General features: G+C 54.7%; 1 pseudogene; it reads right to left on the bottom strand.

The window, feature by feature from the left end:
- Positions 1–23575, bottom strand: part of LOC146813615 (vomeronasal type-2 receptor 26-like) — an 85207-nt pseudogene that overhangs the window by 11112 nt on the left and 50520 nt on the right.

Genomic DNA, 23575 nt, shown 5'->3' with positions numbered 1-23575 from the left:
TGCTTGAGTCAGGTGGATGTGGAGAATGGTGGGCCAGCCAAGGTTGGATGCATGGAGATGGCACAATTGGGTGTTGGATCACAGTGCCACAAGGTTGTGTTGTGGTTGTGGGCTGCATCCTGAGTGTGTGCGTGGATTGAGAAGGTCATCCTGCAGCTGGCAGTGATCCACTCCCCCCATCTCTGTTGGACGTTGATGTGGCCTGGTCACCGGATGTAGTAGCAGAGCTGTGCAAATGCACCCTGGATGTGGACAAGTATCATGGGATTTCTAACGCACATGTCCGTAGAGTGCAGGGTAGGATTAGACACGGATGTCGTAGTTGACCTGGGGGATGGTCTCCCTCTTGCCTTGAGGTGGATGGAACTGGGGATCTTGTGCATAATGCAGAGTGTGCTGCCGCATGACGCACAGATGCTGCTGATCAGCATAGCACATGTCAGCAAGCAATCCATGATGAACACCAGCTCGTTTGCGTGGACACTGGGTGCCCTTGCTGCAGGGCCTGCAGCAGCATGCGCCATGTCAAGAAAACAATGCCACAAGTAGCACACAAACACAAGGATCTCAGGAAGGAACTATGCTAAAGGTGTATGTCAAGGAAGGAATGTCTGGTTCGACATGGCACACACACACAAAATGGATTCACATGCAGCACAGTGGCCGTCGTGGAGACTGACATGCCACAATACCTACACAGCCATGGACATCATGCACAATACAGAATCTAATCCGTGACAAACAGCTTGCATCTTGCTACTCTACACATAGACTCATATGCACCATCTCTGAGAGCAATGCCAGACATGCCGCATGGACAGTGGCAACAGACCACCATTGACAGAGATGAGGCACCTTGGAGGCAGAGGGACACCTTTATTACTCATGTGGGTCAGAATGCCAATGCAACTCTGTCAACACATACACAGGTCATGTAGATGAACACGTGGGACCAACACTGGCACCCCCCTTACCACCACAGATGCTGAAAATCCATGGCACTGGCACACAAGTGACGGGTTACAGCTAAACACCCCCTGCTGCTCACGGAGAGGCTGCTATACACCATTGAGCCCCTAATGGGGAATTCACACACCATGTCAACCCGGTGCAACCCGTATGTTTCCAAGGGCAGTGTTACACACATTGATGGCTCCATCACAATCCACAATCCCATTACAGATGACTGTCACCAAGTCTGACCATCAATTCAGGTGAATTCAGCTCCATGTCATGTGCCCCATGGTGATTCTACATGTATGTAAAGTATCCAAACATGACCAGGAGCAGTGTACACACATACAAAACAAATACCACTCCCAAAAAGCCGTGCTGCATGCCTTACCCGAAGGAGATTTTCTAACTTGTCCGTGCATGTAACGCTGATTCAGCACATGTTGCTGTGTTCATGAGGAATAGCAGGAGCACAACAATGCCACCAGCAGACAGCATGCGCAAGTACCTGTGGATGGGAGACACACCAGAAGTCAACCAAAAGAAGCACATCCGCATGCATGTGCATGTACTCGACACGTATAAGGTTTTCAACATGCTAGGTGACAATGATGACTCTGGAAAAACATTCTTCTATTGCACCATCACTCGAGTGACACATCCAAACACACCTCTGACTCACTTGGCAGACATGCAGATGGACACACACATTGCAACACATGCCACACACGGCCCAATGCGTGCACACTCAGACACTGGAACTCACCACTAAGCAAAGAAGTTGCGTATGAGCCGACTCCGGATGTCCTCTACCGCCTCCTCCTCCTCCACATCACTTGCCTCGTGACCAAGCCCTTCATCCTCCACGGGTGGATGGTCCTGCTTTTCTGGATCCAGGATGAGTGGCACAGCTTTCTCCACTGCCATGTTGTGCAGCATGCAGCACACAAGGAATATCTTGCAGACCTTCACCGGTGCATATGGGAGTACGCCACCGGGATTGTGGAGGCAACGGAATCGGCTCTTCAGGAGGCCAAACGTCCTCTCTATCACTCGCCTGGTCCGCCCATGGGCGTTGTTGTAGCGCTGATCGGCAGCCGTGCTGGGGTTGCGGAGAGGCGTCATCAGCCATGGCATGTTGGGATAGCCAGCGTCCCCTACATGGAAACATCATGGACAACAGTGGGTCAGGAGAAGCAGTAAGACAGGAAGATGACGTTAAATACAGGACTGCCAGAGTATACCCACCAACAATACATGCTCGTTCGTTGCGCAGCTGCAGCATCATTTCAGGCACCCTCCTACGCCTCATGATGTAGGCATCGTGTGCTGATCCTGGAAAACGAGCACAGACATGTGAAATCACCATGTTGGCAAGACACACCACAAGGGCATTAATGGAGTGGTAATGCTTGCGGTTCCTATACGCTACCTCCTGTGCCTGTGGTGGTACCAAAGCCACATGTGTTCCATCTATGGACCCAATGACATGGGGCATCCCTCCCAGGGCATAGAACTCACGCTTGACACCTGTCAACTGCTCAGGAGTTGGGAATTTTATGAACTCATCCAGGTGATCCAACATGGCCTCTAAAAAATCATGCAGAACACGGCTGAACATGGTTTGGGACATACCACCGACATGGCCAATGGTATGTTGAAAGGCACCCGTGGCAGAGAAATGTAGGGCTGCCATCACCTTCATCTTGGGTGTCAGTGCAGTAGGATACCTGTGTAGCGGTTGGAGGTGTGGAGCCAGCCGTGTCGTCAACTCCTCAATCAAACGTTGGGGGAAGCGGTAGCGGCGTATACAGTCATGTTCCCTCAGGTCAGCCAAGTCCGGAATTGCTCGAGGGAGAGGCGGAGCCCTGCAGTGAATTAGAAGGGACAACAAAGAGTGAGTACAGTACACCACCAATGTCAATGTACTGAGCACATGCTCAACAGGCAATACACATATGCTACATACAGAGACAGGTCTGTGCAATATGCCCTGGACACGTATGCCAGGCATGTGACACTCCTACCAAGAGCCAGCTACAAACGTTGATTCTCAACCTCAATATGCCATGCCATGAAACTAGCTGTGGGCCAGTGTAAGTGAGCAGGCAGACGCATTACAGGAGTTACAGACATCCAAATATGTGCAGAAGAAGGATGTTTATTGTACAGACAGGTTGCAGAACACTAGAGGCACAGGTCACATGTCATAGAAAAAGGACAGACCACACACCTTGCCATGAAGGATTACATGTCAAGACTGATCACACATACATAGAGAGTATGCAGATATGTCCTTGTTTTGAAACTCTGTGTCGATGCATACATACACACCTTACGTCGGATTACACATGTGTGCTGGTGTGCGTAACAGTGTGCCATGCCCATCTACACACACACACATGTTGGTTGCAGCAACTGCCAATGCATTTGACCAAACACCTACAGCAAACCTATGGGAACACATGACACACACATGACATAGTTACAGCGTGCAACGCGGGCATTCACTTGTCAGGGGTAACATTCCGTGTACCTAGCATCAGGGGACATTTGCGGGTGTCGGTGACTGTGCCATGCCAGTGACGCATGGCTCACCAAGTCTGTACTACATGCACACATGTCAAAGTAGTGAAGGGGATGTGTGGCACATAGGGCACCATCACACATGACATGTGTACACAGCTCATCATACTTGAATTAGCTTCACACCTCAGGAGTATGGTGCCACATCACAGCCTGACCCACCTGTGCCCGACACATGTAGTACTGCACAGACAATGCCTTGATGTCCAGCCTTGGCCAAGTATGACAGCTCAATTCCTTCCTGTGTGCCGCCTGTCACCACTATCAGGTGTGAAACGCACCGTACATACGCTCTGAGGGCGTGTGTAGGGTCCCTATCACTGTGGGAGTGCTGGCGTATGCCTACGCCATAGTGATACGGACCGTACATGCGTGTGTAGGGTCCCTATCACTATGGGAGTGCTGGCGAATGCGTACGCCACAGTGATACGGACCGTACACGCGTGTGTAGGGTCGGTCCGTATCACTATGGCGTACGCATACGCCAGCACTCCCATAGTGATAGGGACCCTACACACGCGTGTACGGTCCCTATCACTGTGGTGTATACATTCGCCAGCACTCCCATAGTGATAGGGACCCTACACACGCGTGTACGGTCCCTATCACTATGGGAGTGCTCGCGTACGTGTATGCCATAGTAGTTCGGACCGTACACACGTGTGTGTAGGGTCCCTATCACTATGGGAGTGCTCGCGTACGTGTACGCCATAGTAGTTCGGACCGTACACACGCGTGTGTAGGGTCCCTATCACTATGGGAGTGCTCGCGTACGTGTACGCCATAGTAGTTCGGACCGTACACACGCGTGTGTAGGGTCCCTATCACTATGGGAGTGCTCGCGTACGTGTACGCCATAGTAGTTCGGACCGTACACACGCGTGTGTAGGGTCCCTATCACTATGGGAGTGCTCGCGTACGTGTACGCCATAGTAGTTCGGACCGTACACACGCGTGTGTAGGGTCCCTATCACTATGGCGTACGCATACGCGAGCACTCCCATAGTGATGGGGACCGTACACACGCGTGTACGGTCCGTTGAAATGCATTTGGGGTGCCCTAGGGCTGTGGAACGCACCGTACCTGTGTTTTAACATAGGATTGACATAGGGGACACATGAGGGACAAGTATAGGGGCCTAAATGCATGCTGGTTGTCATGGAGACCGAGTTTCATGTTTGAATTTTGCATCATGTGGCCAGCAGAAGTCGGTTGGAGACAATATACGTTGTTGCAATGTGGTTGTTGACGTTACATCATGCTCAATTTTTAAACCATGCAAAGCCTGTCACTGGGGTAGTTTTAAAGTGATTGGAGGACACGTAGGATGCAAATGTGACTGACCAATCACCCTGTACTCCTGTAAATGAAACAGGCCAGCAAGGCAGATATAAGGCAGCCAGGTCCCATGAGAGAGCACTTGCCTGCACATCCTTTCATTCCACAACACTGCTGCTGCTCGTGATTCCTCTGGCACCATGTCCAGGTCTGTGGAGAGGGCCCAGCCATTCACCATGGAGGAGAATATGGCGTTGGTGGATGTGATCCTCCCACAGTACACCATGCTGTATGGTCGACCAGGGGAGCAGGTGAGGGCAGAGTCCACTAGCTTAGACTGTGCCCCTTTTTTGTGGCTGTGACTTCTGGCATTGTGTCCAGGTGTGACAGACATGCAGGGTTCTTCATAGTGGGTCCCAGGGGGGGGAAGGGCTCATGTCTCCCATGCAGAGCATGCTGTAGTTCCTGTGTGCACTACGCACTTGCATAGTGCTTACTGTGACGATCACTGCATGGTGCATGCCGCTTTCGGACTGCCTAATCCTCCTGAAAATGTTGTTTCTAGAGTCCTGATGTGAGTCTGTGCTCCCCCCAGGGTGACAGGTGCCAGTACCCACAGATGTGTGTCTGTTCAATGTACCTGTGGTGAGAGTGTCCAAATTATGTGGTCGTCCCCTGGACATTGGTGTGTGTGTGTGAGTCCCCTGTCATGTGGGTGCATGCATATGTGGAGTGTTGCACCCCAGCTGCATGTGGGATGGATATACCCTGCCCATCTGATGTGAGCAGGGAGCTGTGCTGGATGTCTGCCGTGCTGAGACAGCCCCACATCTGTTTGTAGCGGCAGTTGCCAATGCCAGGTGATTGTTCAGTGCCTGTGTGTGTCTGTGTACTCTGCTGAGGTAGCGTAAGTGGGCTGGGGCATGTGACTGCTTAGGGGTACTGTTCAAATTCCTGGTGTAGCTTGGGATGCACAGTGTGAGCCTGCATCATTGATTGTGTTGCACCCCTCATGCCACCTGTGTACTTTCAATGGCACCTACTGCATTTGCCCATTCCCAGGAGGATGATGTCACTATGACAAAGGTGCAATGAGTTGGCTGCATACTATGGCCTGTTCAAACATGCATAATGTAATATGTGTGTCTCTGTATCATTGATAAGGTGGATTGATGTATTGTCACTTTTGCATCCTCACAGGTAGGCCTCTGTGCCAAGGGGGAGATCTGGAAGCAAGCCGTCAGTGCCGTGAGGAGGACGGAGGGTCGGAAGTGGCGCCTAGCCCAGGTGCGGAAACGCTGGCAGGATATCCGGTGCTGGATGCGGAGGATCGCACGGGTCCTGCTGGGGGACTCACCTGAGAGCAACAAAAACCATGAGCGCTGGCATCTGACCCACATCCATAAGCGTGTGCTGGCGGTGGTCTTCCCCGACTTGGACAGGCGCTTAGCGGAGAAGCAGCAGCAGGAAGGGGGTAAGTACATGTGTGTTTGTTGTGTGTGACCAGCTTTTGGAAGTGCGCAGTTGCATGGATACACTGCCAGGGTTTAAATGTGCAGTGCATATCCTGTTCCCCAAAGTAAAGCAGTGCTGTTCTTCCTCCCTTCCCCTCCTTGCCATGTGTTCCCTGGTCTGTGTGTAGTCACTCTTGCACAAGGTTTTCTAGGCTGCCAGGTAATCCAAGTGCCCAATGCTTGCAGCATCATGTGTGGGGGTGGTGTGTAACAGGTTTTTGGACGTTGCCTGTGCCCTGGCCAGTTCTGTCATTGTGGGGTCCATGTTAGTTGGCACTGATGCTGAGTCCCGACATGGGAGTGTGTGTTTCATGTGTACTGCCTTACTGCCTGCATGTCGAATGTTGTGCCCTCTGACATGATGTGCTTGAGTGTGAGATATGCATAGTGCAGGGATGGTGGCTTGTGTTCCAGTCATATCCATTCAGGGCCATGGAGTAGTGTGGCCACTACAGTCCCCTGGAGCACCTTTTCCTAGGTATCATGTGTGTCATCAGACAATGTGGACATTCTCTGTGTCTTCAGCATAGTTTGGGCCCTGTGGCATTGTACCCTTGCCTCATTTGTATTCACGTATACTGTGCTACATGTGTCCACTGTACAGGGTGACCTAATTTAGCTGGTGCATACTCACAGGGGCCAGTGCCTGTGTGTCTTGGTACAACTATCTGATGATGGTTGTATGTCAGTGATATATGTGGACAGGTGCACCAGGGGTAGTTTGTGTACAATCAGGATTTATTGCAGGCCATGTGTTTTTATCACAGACTAAGAGGTGTAAGTACTTCCTCTGTCTCAATCACATTGTCTCAGGTAGGGGGGGGGGTTGGTGTGGGCAAGGCCTACATGTCCAAACCTGAAGTCTCCTTGCTCGGTCTGGCCAGTGTGTGATGTTTGTGTGGACAAACACTCAAGGTGCAGTGACCCAGTCATGTTGGCCATGGTTTTCAGTATTACCTTTGCAGCATGTCCCAAGAGTTGATAGACATGGTTCCTGCTCATCCCTTTCTTGGCTACGCTGTGTGTCGCAGATGTTGTGCTAGATTGTCCCCAGAGCCTGGCTCCTCTGTACAATTTGATATCAAGTTATTTGCTATTGTGTCATGCTCTCCATATTTTAACAGTGGCATGGTGGGTCAACAAACTGTGTGTTGCAGGGACTACATATGTACCTTGTATTGTAGATGTTACTCTTGTTGCTTTTCAGGCTATGCACTGTGACCTATGTAGAGTTGACTCATGTGACATATGTATACAGGTGTCTGATTTCTCCTGTCTCTTCACCTTGCCCACAGCATCGTCAGGGGACTACGAGGGAGACACTGGCACGGACCGTGAGGAGGGAGCGAGCACCAGTGCCAGCAGTGCTGAGTTGGCTGGCACATCGAGTGGCACGGAGGCCGACGGGAGTGCAGCGGAGGACCTGTCCAGTCAAACCACCACCGACTATGACGCTGACGGGTCCGAGGCTGAGCTCTCCGAGGGGGCGGAGGCTGCTCCCACAGCTGACAGCAGCACTCCATTACTACCCACCCCCTCCATTCCGATCACCGGCCTCCCACTTGCTCGTGTCCCTTCCCGCCGTGCTAGGTCACCATGTGTCTCCTTCTTGCCAGGCACCGCACCCCCTGCCCCTGTCTCCACTGCTGCCACCAATGCCGAGTCTGTGGACATCCTGCGGCAGTTGCAGGTTGGTCAGACTGCGATGCTTAATGTCCGCCATGGCCACAGCCGAGTGCTCAACCAGATGGAGGCATACATGGAGGGCATTTCATCTGCGCAGTCTGACCAACGCAACTTGCTGAGGTCCATAGACTCGACACTGACTGCAGCAGTGGGTCTCCTGCAGCGCTATGTCCCCCCCACCCCTGCACCATCCACACCTCCCACTCCCATGCCTGTCCCAAGCACACCCAGACGTCCCCATGCACGCACCCCACCAGACACAGGCACCACACCACCAGGAAAGGCAAAGCGCACACCTCCTGGCACGCACACACAGGGTGAAGTAGGCACACCCACTGGGTCGGGGGGAAACGGAAGACACGCAGCCAGAGTGGGAGTCCACATTCCTCACTACCACCACCCTCCAAATCCACTCCCCTCAGCTCTCCTGGCCAAGAGTCGGACACAGGGTCAGTCCTGCCCAGTGTGTCCATCAGCCCCAGTGTGGCACCACCCCGCAAGCGGTGGAGGCAGGACACCGTCAGGGGAGTTGAGTCCACCCCCCTGTCCACACCCTCCACCAGTAGCGCTGCGACCCATCCCTCCGACCCCCCCCTCCTTGGGGCCTGTGGTTCCTTTGGGTGCAGGGGAGACGCTGGGCGACCTGGCAGTAGTGTGCAGCGCAGTGCTCGAATCCACCTTTGGCGCTGCCCCACCCCCTGTGTTGGAGTCGTCCGTCCCAGCACCCACAACACCTACCCTTGCCCATCCTGTCCCTGCGGTGCCTGGTCCTTCCCCCCCACATGATGCCCCCCCCTGTGGATGACAAGGTAGTCTGAACTGTGCAGGCAAGCTAGGGGACACGCATCCCAATGTGTCCCCCACCTGGATTAGAACTATGGACTGCCCTATGGGCCTTGTGCATATGGAACTTTTCATACAATACATTTTTGTTCATTGCTGAATAAAGCTATTTTATTTTCCTTAGCACACTACTGCTTTTCTGGCATTGCTGTTGGTGGTGCTGCTCCATGATTTGGGGTGGCGATAATGTGTTAGGTGTCGGGGATATGTTGTAGTGTGCTGGTCGTGGGGTGGACCCTGTTATCTGTGTGCCATCACACGGTATTTGCTATCAAACTTTGCTCATGTAAGCTGTTACTGCATGGTGACATTGTCCCAAGGTGTGTACCTTCCTCTGTGGACCCTGACATCTTCCCTGCAGGGTGTTGTGAAGACATTTGTGCAGTGCTGTGTCTACATTTGCTGGGTGTGTGACGGACCCCTTCAACTTTGGCCATGCATGCTGGGCAAGGTCTCCACCTGCATCATTAGTGGCATCCTTGGGGGTCACTGTACTTGTGTATGGAGTTTATTGACATTACTTCATGTGGACATGTTCCCTTTTACACACTATGTATGTGTGTACTCCCAGCCTCGCACACATGTGTTACGTGTTCTGCAGGGTCTTTGGAAACCTGACTGACATTTGTGGCCATTGTATCTGTGGGTACTCCACCCTTTTCTTTCCATAGGCACTGCTGGGAGGACTCTGCACCCACCCCTCCTGTGTCTGGGCACTGCTGGGAGGATTCTGCACCCACCCCTCCTGTGTCTAGGCACTGCTGGGAGGACTCTGCACCCACCCCTCCTGTGTCTGGGCACTGCTGGGAGTGATAGGCACCCACCCCTCCTATGTCTGGGCACTGCTTGGAGTGATAGGCACCCACCCCTCCTGTGTCTGGGCACTGCTGGGGGGACTCTGCACCCACCCATCCTATGTCTGGGCACTGCTGGGGGGACTCTGCACCCACCCCTACTATGTCTGGGCACTGCTGGGAGTGATAGGCACCCACCCTTCCTATGTCTGGGCACTGCTGGGGGGACTCTGCACCCACCCCTCCTGTGTCTGGGCACTGCTGGGGGGACTCTGCACCCACCCCTCCTATGTCTGGGCACTGCTGGGGGGACTCTGCACCCACCCCTCCTATGTCTGGGCACTGCTGGGGGGACTCTGCACCCACCCCTCCTGTGTCTGGGCACTGCTGGGAGGACTCTGCACCCACCCCTCCTGTGTCTGGGCACTGCTGGGGGGACTCTGCACCCACCCCTCCTATGTCAGGGCACTGCTGGGGGGACTCTGCACCCACCCCTCCTGTGTCTGGGCACTGCTGGGGGGACTTTGCACCCACCCCTCCTGTGTCTAGGCACTGCTGGGGGGACTCTGCACCCACCCCTCCTGTGTCTGGGCACTGCTGGGAGTGATAGGCACCCACCCCTCCTATGTCTGGGCACTGCTGGGAGGACTCTGCACCCACCCCTCCTGTGTCTGGGCACTGCTGGGGGGACTCTGCACCCACCCCTCCTGTGTCTGGGCACTGCTGGGGGGACTCTGCACCCACCCCTCCTGTGTCTGGGTACTGCTGGGAGTGATAGGCAACCACCCCTCCTACGTCTGGCCATGTACGCTCCATGCATACACGGGTGGGGGTACGCTCCATACATACACGGGTGGGGGTATGCTCCGGACATACACTGGTGGGGTGGCAGTACGCTCCATTCATACACGTGTGGGGGTACGCTTCGTACATACCCATACCCACGCTCTGCGGGCCTGGGTACGGGCCGTACCCATGCCTTTGGAACATGGGTACGGTGCGGACCCCCAATGTTGGCGTGCCGTAGGGGTCCGCGCCATACCCAGCACTTCAGAGCGTGGGTACGGGCCGTACCACGCACACACCTACGTCACCCCAACAATGGCGGTACGACCCGTACCCACGTTCGGAAGGCCTGGGTACGGGCCGTACCAGCATTGTTGGGGTGATGTAGGGGTACGCGTGGTCCGACCCGTGCCCACGCTCTGAAGTCCTGGGTACGGCGCGGACCCCTACGGCACCCCAACATTGGGGGTCCGCACCGTACCCACGCTCTTGAGGCCTGGGTACGGTGCGGACCCCCAATGGGGTACCGTAGGGGTGCGCACCGTACCCAGGCCTTCTGGGCGTGGGCACGGGTCGGACCACGCGTACCCCTATTGGTTTACCCCAGCGATGCAACACTTTTCATAAATGAGGCCCTACTACTGTTCATCTAAACTTAGACTTCAGGTCTATATTTACCTTTGTGAATTGGGCCCCGAGGCTTCACTCACATGTTGGGCCCCCTGAGTGCAGGATTTGATTGGGCCTAGTTTGTGCGCTTCCACTAACACAGACTTTTATGACTGTATTCCGGACGGTTGCCTTGTCGGAAGCTCACACTCAATACAATGGGCTTAAGTTGGTTATGGTCACAAGCCAATGATAAAGGCTATGTGCCTGATTATTTATTAGGAAAAGTTACGACAAAGGCAACAGGTCTGACATATCGATTGTGAAAAGCGTATTTTAAAGTCAAGAGGCATTAGAGGGCGGATTGTTATTATTCTGCATTAAAGCCTAAATGTTTTGTTTTGTTACATGAAATCTCACAGATCACTTTAGCAGGCGAGGGCTTTGGTGTTGGTTACCCCCTCTGACAGGACATGAGTACCGAAGATTTGCACTTTGAGAATTCTTGTTAAGCCCGATTAGAACAGATACTGTTTTGCTTTTCCAAATGTAATTGTGTATAATTTTGTAGATTTTATCACTCTATGCCAGATGGTTACCTTGTGGGGAAGCTTATGCTCAGCACAGTTGATGCTCAGCACAGTTGATGCTCAGCACAGTTGATGCTCAGCACCGTTGATGCTCAGCACAGTTGATGCTCAGCACAGTTGATGCTCAGCGGAGTTGATGCTCGGCACAGTTGATGCTCAGCACAGTTGATGCTCAGCACAGTTGATGCTCAGCACCGTTGATGCTCAGCACCGTTGATGCTCAGCACAGTTGCCCTGAGTTAATTACATCGATAAACCATTGATAAAAGTTAAAGGCCTGATTAGTTCACTCGGAATAAATATTTCTGCTGCCTTAGGTCTGATCTGTTCATTATGAAAGTGATGATAAACCCATCAGGGTTGATGGTGAAAAGCAGATCTTAAAATCAGCACTAGTTTAAGGGCGGGTTTTTATCCCTTTTTATTGAAGCCTACGGGTAGGTATTTTGTTCCACGGAATGGGAAATGACCTTTGTAGGGAATGATTTTAGTGTTGGGTACAGCCTCTGACAAATCCTAGAGGAAGAAATGCACTGTAATAATTCTTGATAGGATCTCTTTGCTATCTGTCAGGATCACGTAATAAAAATCCTTAAATATGACATCTCTCCATACATATAAATCTATACCCATACAGATACAGAGAGCCTGTGGCTCCACTCTCTTCTACCATTGGTCTGTCCGAGTATCATCACACTCTGCTTCCATCCATGACAGGGACCTGCGTGGGATAAGGGTTCAGTCTGCATCTCTTCCCTCTCTTTGCCTCTCCCCACCCCACTGCTGCTTCCGAGAGCAGCCGCCACTGGTGTCTCCACTCTCTTCTACCATTGGTCTGTCTGAGTATCATGACACTCTGCTTCCATCCATGACAGGGACCTGCGTGGGATAAGGGTTCAGTTTGCATCTCCTCCCTCTCTTCCCCCTCCCCGCCTCACTTCTGCTTCTGAGAGCAGCCGCCACTGGTGTCTCCACTCTCTTCTGCCATTGGTCTGTCTGAGTATCATGACACTCTGCTTCCATCCATGACAGGGACCTGCGTGGGATAATTGTTCGGTCTACATCTGATCATTTCTTCACCAATTCCGATTGGGCATTTTTCATACTGAAATTGGTGACTCACCACTTTGGACTTTCACCTACCCAAGCACTGAGGACCATACTGTTAATGGAGTGAGGTGAGGTAGGTGGAATTCATGTGAATCTTTTTTGAATGCCAGAATACCAAATGTCTCTTCTGAGAGGTTGGTTTGAACAATGTCCAGGCGGCTACTGTGGGGAAAGCTTCAGTGCTCTCTGTTTTGAGCAGTAACAGGATGCTAGTTTGTGTCTTGCATGGTGGTGAAGTTGTAATGTTTCTAAGTGTGGATTGCTGATATCATTATCCTGCTTCTGTGGAAGATGAAAGATGTAATGTGCTATTGTACATGTTGATAACAGAATGGTGGTGGTGGGAGTAGCAGATCGCATTCCACATAAACACCCGTATTTCTTATCCTAGCAAGTGTTATGTTGCAGGCACTGTGTTGGACTGTGAGAAGTTGGCCTGGCATATGCTGTTCCTAGTTATAGGGACACCTTGCACCAGTCCAATTCGACTCTTATTGATGATAGGTTTAAGACAACCTTTAAAGAAAGCTATCCTAGTGGTAGCTGTGGAGAGCAGCCTTCAGGCTAAGTCTTGAAGGAGTGTTAAGCTCATTGTTTTACCATAATAACCTCTTGAATAACCAAATGAAAGAGTAGTCCACACAGGTATATATATAAAATATATGTATTTATTCTAGGCAGAATCCCACAGACACTTTATGTGACTAGTGGCAAAGTTACACTTCAAACAAGCATTTATAAACACAATAAATAGCACAGAAATCAATGGGCCCCAGGGGGGAACCAAACCATATACTAAAATAGTGGTATAAGAACCACGACAATTCTACAGGCAATGCCTAGGGCATTCAGGATCGCTTGCCCCTTCAGAATCCACCCACAGTTATGAGGAAGGGGACCCACGGGAGACGCGTGCAGTGTAAAGAGCTGCTATCGGGATCGCAATGTTAGCCTATGGAGAATGTCGCGGTTGAATATTTAAAGGTTAAATACCTAGGGTACCATCTACAAGGGACTGGCAGGGCACCCTCAGCATCCAATTGGTTGGTACCTAGGGTGCTCACAATGTTTAACAGAGGAAGCAGATAGGCTGGTGTCCTGGATAGCAGGGCCACAGTCTGGCTAAAGTCACAAAAACATCAGCAAAAAGTTGGGGGCAACTATGCAGTCGATGCCACTCTCCTACATGGACATGTATTTAAGGCTTAAGAGTCTGAATGTTTCACTCACCAGTCCTATTTGAAAACTCTCCTTCTGCACACAGCGCACAGTAATAGCTGCAAATGGGCTTTTCTTTTATTGGCACCTTGCGGTACCCAGGAAGGCAGCTCTCACTGCAGACAGAGCGGGGAGTCTGTGAGGAACAAGAGAGCAAAGAAGAAGCATTACATGTGCAATACTTAATTTGTGCCGTGGCTGCTAGAAGCCAGCCTGAACCATCTTTCACCACTGGCCCTTATTTCAATTTGAATTTATCTTTTCACTCAAGAAAGTATGCACTGCCATGGCCTACCATGTGCTGGTGCTATGCTAGTTACCTGCCCCCATATAGCCAGACTTCTCTTTTTCGGTGTTATAATATATAATCATATGTTTTCATGTGTACCAGTTTATAATAACTGCATGCAGCTTGTCAGACTTCACTTTAGTACAATCAATTAAAAAACAAATCCCACAGATGTGAGTTTTCCTGCATTGTGACATTAAACTCTGGGGATGGTAGGCTGCAGAAGCAGGTATTGTACTCATAGCTGCAACCACTCAGGTGCCAGCTCACTTGTTCATACACTGATTTGTGAGAGAGAGGACAGTCCGAGGGTGACGTGCTTCCACTATTGGCGGCTGGGAGGCGCTCCACACACATAGCCCATACAGAGTGCATAGGTGCAGATATAGGGTGTGTAGGAAGAGTAACTGGAACATGAGAATATAATGTAAAATAAGTGTTGGAAGGCGGACCTCTGGGGAGTCGGAGGGACCACCCAGTGGGCCTCCTTACTGCAAGGAAGTAGCCGAGCGCCGCTGAGAAGCCTCCTAGGAGAGGTCCTTCCCCTATGATCGTACTAGCCCAGTAACACCACCACACAGGACTCGACACTGGTATCAGTTCTCATATATTTTTATCAGTATTTATCGTCGGTTTCTTTGGCAATATGTACAGGTGGATCGAGGGATCCGAAAAGAGTCTCAATGTCTTTGTGGGGAAGGGGTAGCGGGACAGTCTCAGTACCAGCCTGGTACAGGGGTACCCTGCGCCCAGGTATTAAGCCTCAAGCTGGGAGGGACTCCGGGAGTCGGAGCGTCGGGGGCCGGACACAAGGGCGGCTCGAAGAGGTCGAGCCGCGACAGAGTCAGCAGGGCTCGGAGGGTCAGTTCAGCTAGCTCGAGCCGCGACTAAGTCAGCAGGGCTCCGATGGCAGTTCCGCTAGGTCGAGCCGCGACGAGGTCAGCAGGGCTCCAATGGTAGTTCAGCGAGGTTGGGCCGCGACGGCGTCAGCAGGGCCCCGATGTTTCCGTGAGGATCTTATTCTCGGCAAGGTGGAGCTGCGATGCAGTCAGCAGGGCTCGAGGTACAGTTCCAGGCAAGAGTCTTTTCTCCGTAGGGTCAGCCGCGATCCGATCAGCAGGGCTCTCGACTCCAGGATACAACTACTGTCCTGGTGCGGGTTCGCCCCAGATATAGGTCTGGAGCCCTTTGATGTCCGGACCCTTGCATCCGGGGGGCGGAGAGGCCAGACGCCCAGCGGGAGAGGCGCCAGTGCCCAGGGAGGCCGGAGAGCGATCGCACCCAGGCGTTGGGGGACGGTTGGGGGTCCCATCGAAACTCCCCTCCTCCGGGATCGGGGGATTGGCCACGTGGTGCCCCCTGGCCGGATCTTGGTGCCTCGATGTCGGGGTTTCGCTGGGGCCGCGGCCGGGCGGAGCCGGGTCACGTTGGCTGGTGCGGGTAGATGTGTACAATCCAGGGGGGACCCCGAAGGGTGAAGAGGTCCCCGGTTGGCCTGAAAAGGGGGCCAGGACCACGCCACGAGGCCGGGTCCAACAGGCGTCCCCCCCAGCCGAAGGCAGGGAGAGTCACCCATCTCCTTGGGGGTTCTCCTCGCCAAGGCGGAAGAAACGGGACAGGCCGTTGGCATTGGCGTGGTCGTTGCCGGGCCGGTGTTCCACTGTGAAGTCCATCCCTTGCAGAGAGATGGACCATCGCCACAACTTCGGGTTCTCTCCTCTCATTTGCATTAACCACCGCAAGGGCCGGTGGTCGGTTTGGACCCGGAAGTGGGTGCCGAAAAGGTAGGGCCGGAGCTTTTTGAGGGCCCATACCACGGCGAAGGCCTCTCGCTCGATGGTGCTCCATCTCTGCTCTCGGGGCAGCAGTCGCCGGCTGATGAAGGCCACTGGTCTGTCAAGGCCTTCCGAATTTACTTGGGACAGGACCGCCCCAACTCCGTACTCCGAGGCATCGGTCTGGACTATGAACTCCTTGCTGTAGTCGGGGGCTTGCAGCACGGGAGCGGTACAAATTGCTGTCTGGAGGGTCTCGAAGGCCGCCTGGCAGCGGGGCGTCCAGTTCACCTTTTTGGGTTGCTTCTTGGACGTAAGCTCCGTGAGGGGTCCCACAATGCTCCCATAGTTTTGGATGAACCGCCGGTAATAGCCCGTGAGGCCCAGGAAGGCCCGGACAGGTTTGGGTGGCTGGGGGCTCCCAGGCCTTGATGGCGTCCACTTTTGGCTGGAGGGGAGCCACCTGGCCGCTCCCCACTTGATGACCCAAATAGGTCACGGATCCCTGGCCTATCTGGCATTTGCTGGCCTTTATCGTGAGTCCGGCCCTCTGGAGGGCGGCCAGAACCTCCCCGAGGTGCCCCAGGTGCTCGGCCCAGTGGCTGCTGAATACGGCAATATCGTCCAGATAGGCGGCGCTGAACGCTTCCAGCCCGGCCAGGACCTTGTTCACTAGTCTTTGGAAGGTCGCTGGGGCATTCTTCATGCCAAAGGGCATCACCCGAAAGTGGTAGTGCCCATCGGGAGTGGAGAAGGCGGATCGCTCACGGGCGCCGGGGGTGAGCCTGATCTGCCAGTATCTGGCAGTGAGGTCGAAGGTGCTTAGGTAGCGTGCGGCTCCTAGGCGGTCCATTAGTTCGTCTGCCCGAGGAATGGGATGGGCATCGGTCTTGGTGACGGCATTCAACCCTCGGTAGTCCACGCAAAATCTGAGTTCCAGGGTGGTGCCTGGGGTGGCGGCCTTCGGCACCAGGACCACTGGGCTGGCCCAGGGACTGTCGGAAGGTTTGATGACCCCGAGGGCTAGCATCTTGGCGACCTCGGCTTGGATGCAGGCACGCACTCGGTCGGGCACCCTGTAGGCTCGGTGTCGCACGGGGGGGCTGTCCCCGGTGTCGACGTCATGGACGCACCAGGGAGTGACCCCGGGAGTGAGGGAGAAGAGGGCAGCGAAGGGTTGCAGCAGCTGTTGACAGTCGTGGCGCTGATCCGAGGTCAGGGTGGTGGAGAGTTTGACGCCCTCTATGGAGCCGTCTTGGTCGGAGGTCCTCAGGAGGTCGGGTAGGGGCTCGGAGTCGCCTCCGCCCCCATCGTCGGTAGCTAGCAGCAGGCTTAGTTCCGTTCGGGCAAAGTGGGGTTTGAGCCGGTTTGCGTGTAGAACCCGGAGGGGGTTCCTGGGGGACTCCAGGTCGACTAGGTAGGTGACGGGGCATTTCTTCTCCACCACCTTGAAGGGCCCGGTCCATTTGTCCTGGAGGGCACAGGGGTCCACGGGCGACATGACCCAGACTTGCTGGCCTGGCTCGAACTCAATGGAGGAGGCGTTCTGGTCATACCAGCGTTTCATGTCCTCTTGGCTGGCCTCGAGGTTGGCCTCGGCCACTGCCCGGAACCTCCGGGTTTGGTTCCGCAGGGTCGGGAGGTACCGGTAGACATCGGGAGCGGCATTTCGGATGTTCGTCTCCCAGCCTTCCTTGACCAGGCTAAGGGGACCTCGGACAGGGTGTCCGTGCAAGAGTTCGAAGGGGCTGAACCCCAGAGACTTCTGCGGGACCTCCCGATAGGCAAATAGGAGGCAGGGCAGCAGGACGTCCCATTTCCGCCTCAGGGGCTCTTCTAGGCCCTTGATCATCCCTTTCAGTGTTCTGTTGAAACGTTCGACTAGTCCGTTCCCCTGGGGGTGGTACGGGGTGGTGAACTTGTAGGTGACCCCGCATTGTTGCCATAGGGACCGCATGTATTTCGATATAAAGTTCGTTCCTCGGTCGCTCACCACCTCCCGGGGGAACCCCACTCTCGAGAAGATTCCCATCAAGGCCCGGCCCACCACGGGGGCTGTCACAGTTCGGAGAGGGATGGCCTCAGGGTATCGGGTGGCGTGGTCGACGAGAACGAGGATGAAGCGGTGACCCAGGGCGGTTCTGGGGTCCAGGGGCCCCACTATGTCGATCCCTACTCGCTCGAACGGGGTGTTGACTGCCGGGAAGGGCTGGAGAGGGGCTTTGACCCGTCCCCCAGTCTTCCCGCTGGCTTGGCATGTCTGGCAGGTCCGGCAGTGATTGTCCACGTCCCTACGCATTCGGGGCCAGTAGAAGTGGGTCACCAGGCGGCTGTATGTTTTGTCTTGCTCCAGGTGCCCGGCGAGGGGCACATCATGTGCCAGATTGAGGAGGAAACCTCGGAATCGGAGGGGGACCACCAGCACTCGACCGGCCCCTAGTTCTGCGATCTTCTGCTCGCTGTAGAGCAGGTCATTGTCCCAATAGACCCAGTGAGTTCCCGTTGGGTCACCGGCGGCCTGGGCGGCCGCCTGCTGTCTGGTCCCCTCGAGGGAGGGGCAGGTTTTCTGTTCTTGCTGGAACTGTTCCCTTGTGGGGCCCCCGTCGTGGCGCCATTGTGCAAGTTCAGGGAGTTCGCCGAGGGAGGCGATCTCATTCTGGGGAAGTTCGGACGGCCCGGCATCCGCGTCGGGTTCCTCCTCGACAGAGGGAGGTGGTGGTTCAGGCCCCTCGGGCTCGTCGGGTGCCGCCGCTACGGTTGGTCGGTGGGCCTGAGCGGTCATGGACCGGGTGGTGGCGCAGGCCCATTCGGGCAGTCCTAGCATCCCTAGATGCTCCTGGCGCTCAACCTGGGCCCTGGGGGAACTTTCCAGGTCGTTCCCCAGGAGGCAGTCCACCGGGGCGTCGTCGCGGACGGTCACTTTCCGCAGGCCTGACACTCCTCCCCACTCGAATGGAATCCGGGCCATCCGGCACATGCTCTCGGTGTTGTCAGCCGTCCGGACGGGGCACAGTACATGAGGCAGGATCTGTTCGGAGGTCACCAGGTGGCAGCGGACAGCGGTCACGCTGGCTCCAGTGTCACGGTTGGCTTCGGCCCGGCGTCCGTTAATGGTGACTCACTGCTGGTATTTCTGGGTGTTGCTCGGGATGGGGGTTTGGGGCACCATTTCTCGGCTGCCCAGGCATACGAGGGACATGGCGGCCGGCTCCCACTCGGTGGACCCGGCTTCGGTGTTCTCTTCCTCCTTCTCCCCTTCCCCCAGGGCGGCGGCCGCCAGCTGTCGGGGCAGGGGCCCTGTGGTCCCGCTTCGTCGGTTCATGGGGCAGGTGGGGTCACTGGCATAGTGCCCTGGTTGTTGGCAGCTGTAGCAGGTTACCGTTGGCCGAGGTCCTGGTCGGGCTGGGGTTGTCCCCCTTCATGCTAGGGTCGGGGACGTGCGGTTCGAGGGTGGACCCCGAGGAGGACTCCGGGGCGGCCCTGCTGTAAAGTCTTGGTTCCGGTATGACCCTCCTCCTCTGCCGCGCTGGTGGGGGGGTCCTGTGGCGTTCCGCTGGGGGACCCGGGTGTTCACCCACCGATCGGCCTCGGCGGCGAGCTTCTGCGGCTCGGTCAGTTTGCTGTCAAGGAGGTGCTGTCTTAGCTCGACGAAACAGTTGTTGGAGAGATGCTCCCAGACAATGAGGTCGAACAGCTGCTCGTAGGAGGTGACTTTGCTGCCCTTGACCCACCCTTCCAGGGCTCTGCTAAAAAAGTCAACGTACTCCACCCAAGTGGTACCGGGGAGTTTCTTGCAGTCTTGGAAGCGCTGGCAGTACATTTCCACGGTGAGGCCATAGCGGGTGAGCAGGGCCTCCTTCATGTGATCGTACAAGGTCATCACGTTGTCCGGGAGCTGTAGCAGGGTGTCTCGACCCTCGCTGAGGAATCGTCCCCATAGGCCGGCACCCCAATCCTTCCGGGGTACCCGATGGGAGGTCATGGCCACTTCGTAGGCTTTGAACCATTGTTGGATGTCGTCGTTCTTGTAGTATTCTTTGACGACATCCTTGGGGATATGTACCTTCGCCTCTGTCGGTGGAGGAGTGTCCTTGTTTCCGGGGGTGCCGGTCTCCCCCTTTTTGGACTTAAGTTCAAGCTCCTTGAGGCTCCGCTCGTGCTCGAGGGTTAGCCTTTTCTCCTCCAGTTCTCTGTGCCGTTTTTTTTCCTCAATCTCTTCTTGCAACCGTAGTTGCTCTAGGGCCAACTTCTTTTCCGCCAGCAGGAGTTCTCCGTCCAGCCGGAGTCGTGCGAGTTCTAACTCATGGGTCCGGACCTTCTCCCGCTCCCGTATCTCTTCTGGGGATAGGCCGGCTTCCATGCTGTTTCTTCCCCCATTTGCCGGGGCCGTGGTTGGCTGTAAGGCTACGTTTAGTTCTGATGTTCCTTCGCTTTGGGGCGACGCTACTTCGGACTCTACCCAGGCTCTTAGGGCTTTCTGCATGTCCTCTTTTGATCCTAATCCGGTGGTCGAAATGCCCTTGTCTTTACAGAACTGTTTGAGTTCTTTGTGGGTGTATTCCTCCAACCGTTCTTGTTGGAACCCCACGGTCATGGTGGTCTCCTGGCTGCTCATGGTTATTCTGCGTCTGGTTAGGTAGCGGGTGAGTTACTTGCTGTACGATTTGCGTCCGGTTCGGATCCCGTCGCTGGCCACCAAATGTTGGAAGGCGGACCTCTGGGGAGTCGGCGGGACCACCCAGTGGGCCTCCTTACTGCAAGGAAGTAGCCGAGCGCCGCTGAGAAGCCTCCTAGGAGAGGTCCTTCTCCTATGATCGTACTAGCCCAGTAACACCACCACACAGGACTCGACACTGGTATCAGTTCTCATATATTTTTATCGGTAATTATCGTCGGTTTCTTTGGCAATATGTACAGGTGGATCGAGGGATCCGAAAAGAGTCTCAATGTCTTTGTGGGGAAGGGGTAGCGGGACAGTCTCAGTACCAGCCTGGTACGGGGGTACCCTGCGCCCAGGTATTAAGCCTCAAGCTGGGAGGGACTCCGGGAGTCGGAGCGTCGGGGGCCGGACACAAGGGCGGCTCGAAGAGGTCGAGCCACGACAGAGTCAGCAGGGCTCGGAGGGTCAGTTCAGCTAGCTCGAGCCGCGACTAAGTCAGCAGGGCTCCGATGGCAGTTCCGCTAGGTCGAGCCGCGACGAGGTCAGCAGGGCTTGGATGGTAGTTCAGCGAGGTTGGGCCGCGACAGCGTCAGCAGGGCCCCGATGTTTCCGTGAGGATCTTATTCTCGGCAAGGTGGAGCCGCGACACAGTCAGCAGGGCTCGAGGTACAGTTCCATGCAAGAGTCTTTTCTCCGTAGGGTCAGCCGCGATCCGATCAGCAGGGCTCTCGACTCCAGGATACAACTACTGTCCTGGTGCGGGTTCGCCCCAGATATAGGTCTGGAGCCCTTTGATGTCCGGACCCTTGCGTCCGGGGGGCGGAGAGGCCGGGCTGGGAGAGGCCAGACACCCAGCGGGAGAGGCGCCAGCGCCCAGGAAGGCCAGAGGGTGATCGAAACCAGGCGTTGGGGGATGGTTGGGGGTCCCATCGAAACTCCCCTCCTCCGGGATCGGTGGAGTGGCCACTTGGTGCCCCCCTGGCCGGATCTTGGTGCCTCGATGCCGGGGCTTCGCTGGGGCCGAGGCCGGGGCGAGCCGTGTCGTGTAGGCTGGTGCGGGTAGCAAGGTACAATCCGGAAGGACCCCGAAGGGTGGGGGCTGCCCCCGTCGGGTTGGGTAGGAGGGTTCGGGACCACGCCACGAGGCCGGGTCCGACAAATCCATACCCTGGGGTCTGAGTCTGGCACAGGACACACATGGGTCACAATGTATCATCCAATACAGACATGGAGCACCATACTCACCCGTGATGGGCCCAACCAGCTGAGGGGGTGCCCGCACAACTGTGCCTACAGACCTATTTAGAAGAGCAACAGTCATGCGCAGAGGTCAGGGATCATGTGGATTGTCCTGGGGGTGCTACTCCCAGGTATGTGTAGACACGTGGCAGAACCATGTCCTGCATGCTTGAGTCAGGTGGATGTGGAGAATGGTGGGCCGGCCAAGGTTGGATGCATGGAGATGGCACAATGGGGTGTTGGATCACAGTGCCACAAGGTTGTGTTGGGGTTGTGGGCTGCATCCTGAGTGTGTGCGTGGATTGAGAAGGTCATCCTGCAGCTGGCAGTGATCCATTCCCTCCATCTCTGTTGGACGTTGATGTGGCCTGGTCGCCGGATGTAGAAGCAGAGCTGTGCAGATGCACCCTGGATGTGGACAAGTATCATGGGAGTTGTAACGCACATGTCCGTAGAGTGCATGGTAGGATTAGACACAGATGTTGTAGTTGACCTGGGGGATGGTCTCTCTTGCCTTGAGGTGGATGGAACTGGGGATCTTGTGCATAATGCAGAGTGTGCTGCAGCATGAGGCACAGATGCTGCTGATCAGCATAGCACATGTCAGCAAGCAATCCATGATGAACACCAGCTTGTTTGCGTGGACACTGGGTGCCCTTGCTGCAGGGCCTGCAGCAGCATGCGCCATGTCAAGAAAACAATGCCACAAGTTGCACACAAAGACAAGGATCTCAGGAAGGAACTATGCAAAAGGTGTATGTCAAGGAAGGAATGTCTGGTTCAACATGGCACACACACACACAATGGATGCACAACTAGCACAGTTGCCATCGTGGAGACTGACATGCCACAATACCTACACAGCCATGGACATCATGCACAATACAGATTCTAATCCCTGACAAACATCTTGCATCTTGCTACTCTACACATAGACTCATATGCACTATCTCTGATGACTATGCCAGACATGCCGCATGCACAGTGGCAACAGACCACCATTGACAGAGATGAGGCACCTTGGAGGCAGAGGGACACCTTTATTAGTCATGTGTGTCGGAATGCTAATGCAACTCTGTCAACAGATACTCAGGTCATGTGGATGAACACGTGGGACCAACACTGGCACCCCCCTTTGCACCACAGATGCTGGAAATCCATAGAACTGGCACACAAGTGACGGGTTACAGCTAAACACCCCCTGCTGCTCACGGAGAGGCTGCTATACACCATTGAGCCCCTAATGGGGAATTCACACACCATGTCAACCCGGTGCAACCCGTATGTTTCCGAGGGCAGTGTTACACACATTGATGGCTTCATCACAATCCAGTATCCCATTACAGATGACTGTCACCAAGTCTGACCATCAATTCAGGTGAATTCAGCTCCATGTCATGTGCCCCATGGTGATTCTACATGTATTCAAAGTAACCAAACATGAACAGGAGCAGTGCACACACATTCAAAACAAATACCACTCCCAAAAAGCCGTGCTGCATCCCTTACCCTAAGGAGATTTTCAAACTTGTCCGTGCATGTCACGCTGATTCAGCAAATGTTGCTGTGTTCATGAGCAATAGCAGGAGCACAACAATGCCACCAGCAGACAGCATGCGCAAGTACCTGTGGATGGGAGACAC

Source organism: Triturus cristatus, chromosome 6 (genome assembly GCF_964204655.1).
Source record: "Triturus cristatus chromosome 6, aTriCri1.1, whole genome shotgun sequence".
Taxonomy (NCBI): Eukaryota; Metazoa; Chordata; class Amphibia; order Caudata; family Salamandridae; genus Triturus; species Triturus cristatus.
This window is presented reverse-complemented; position numbering and strand designations above follow the sequence as displayed.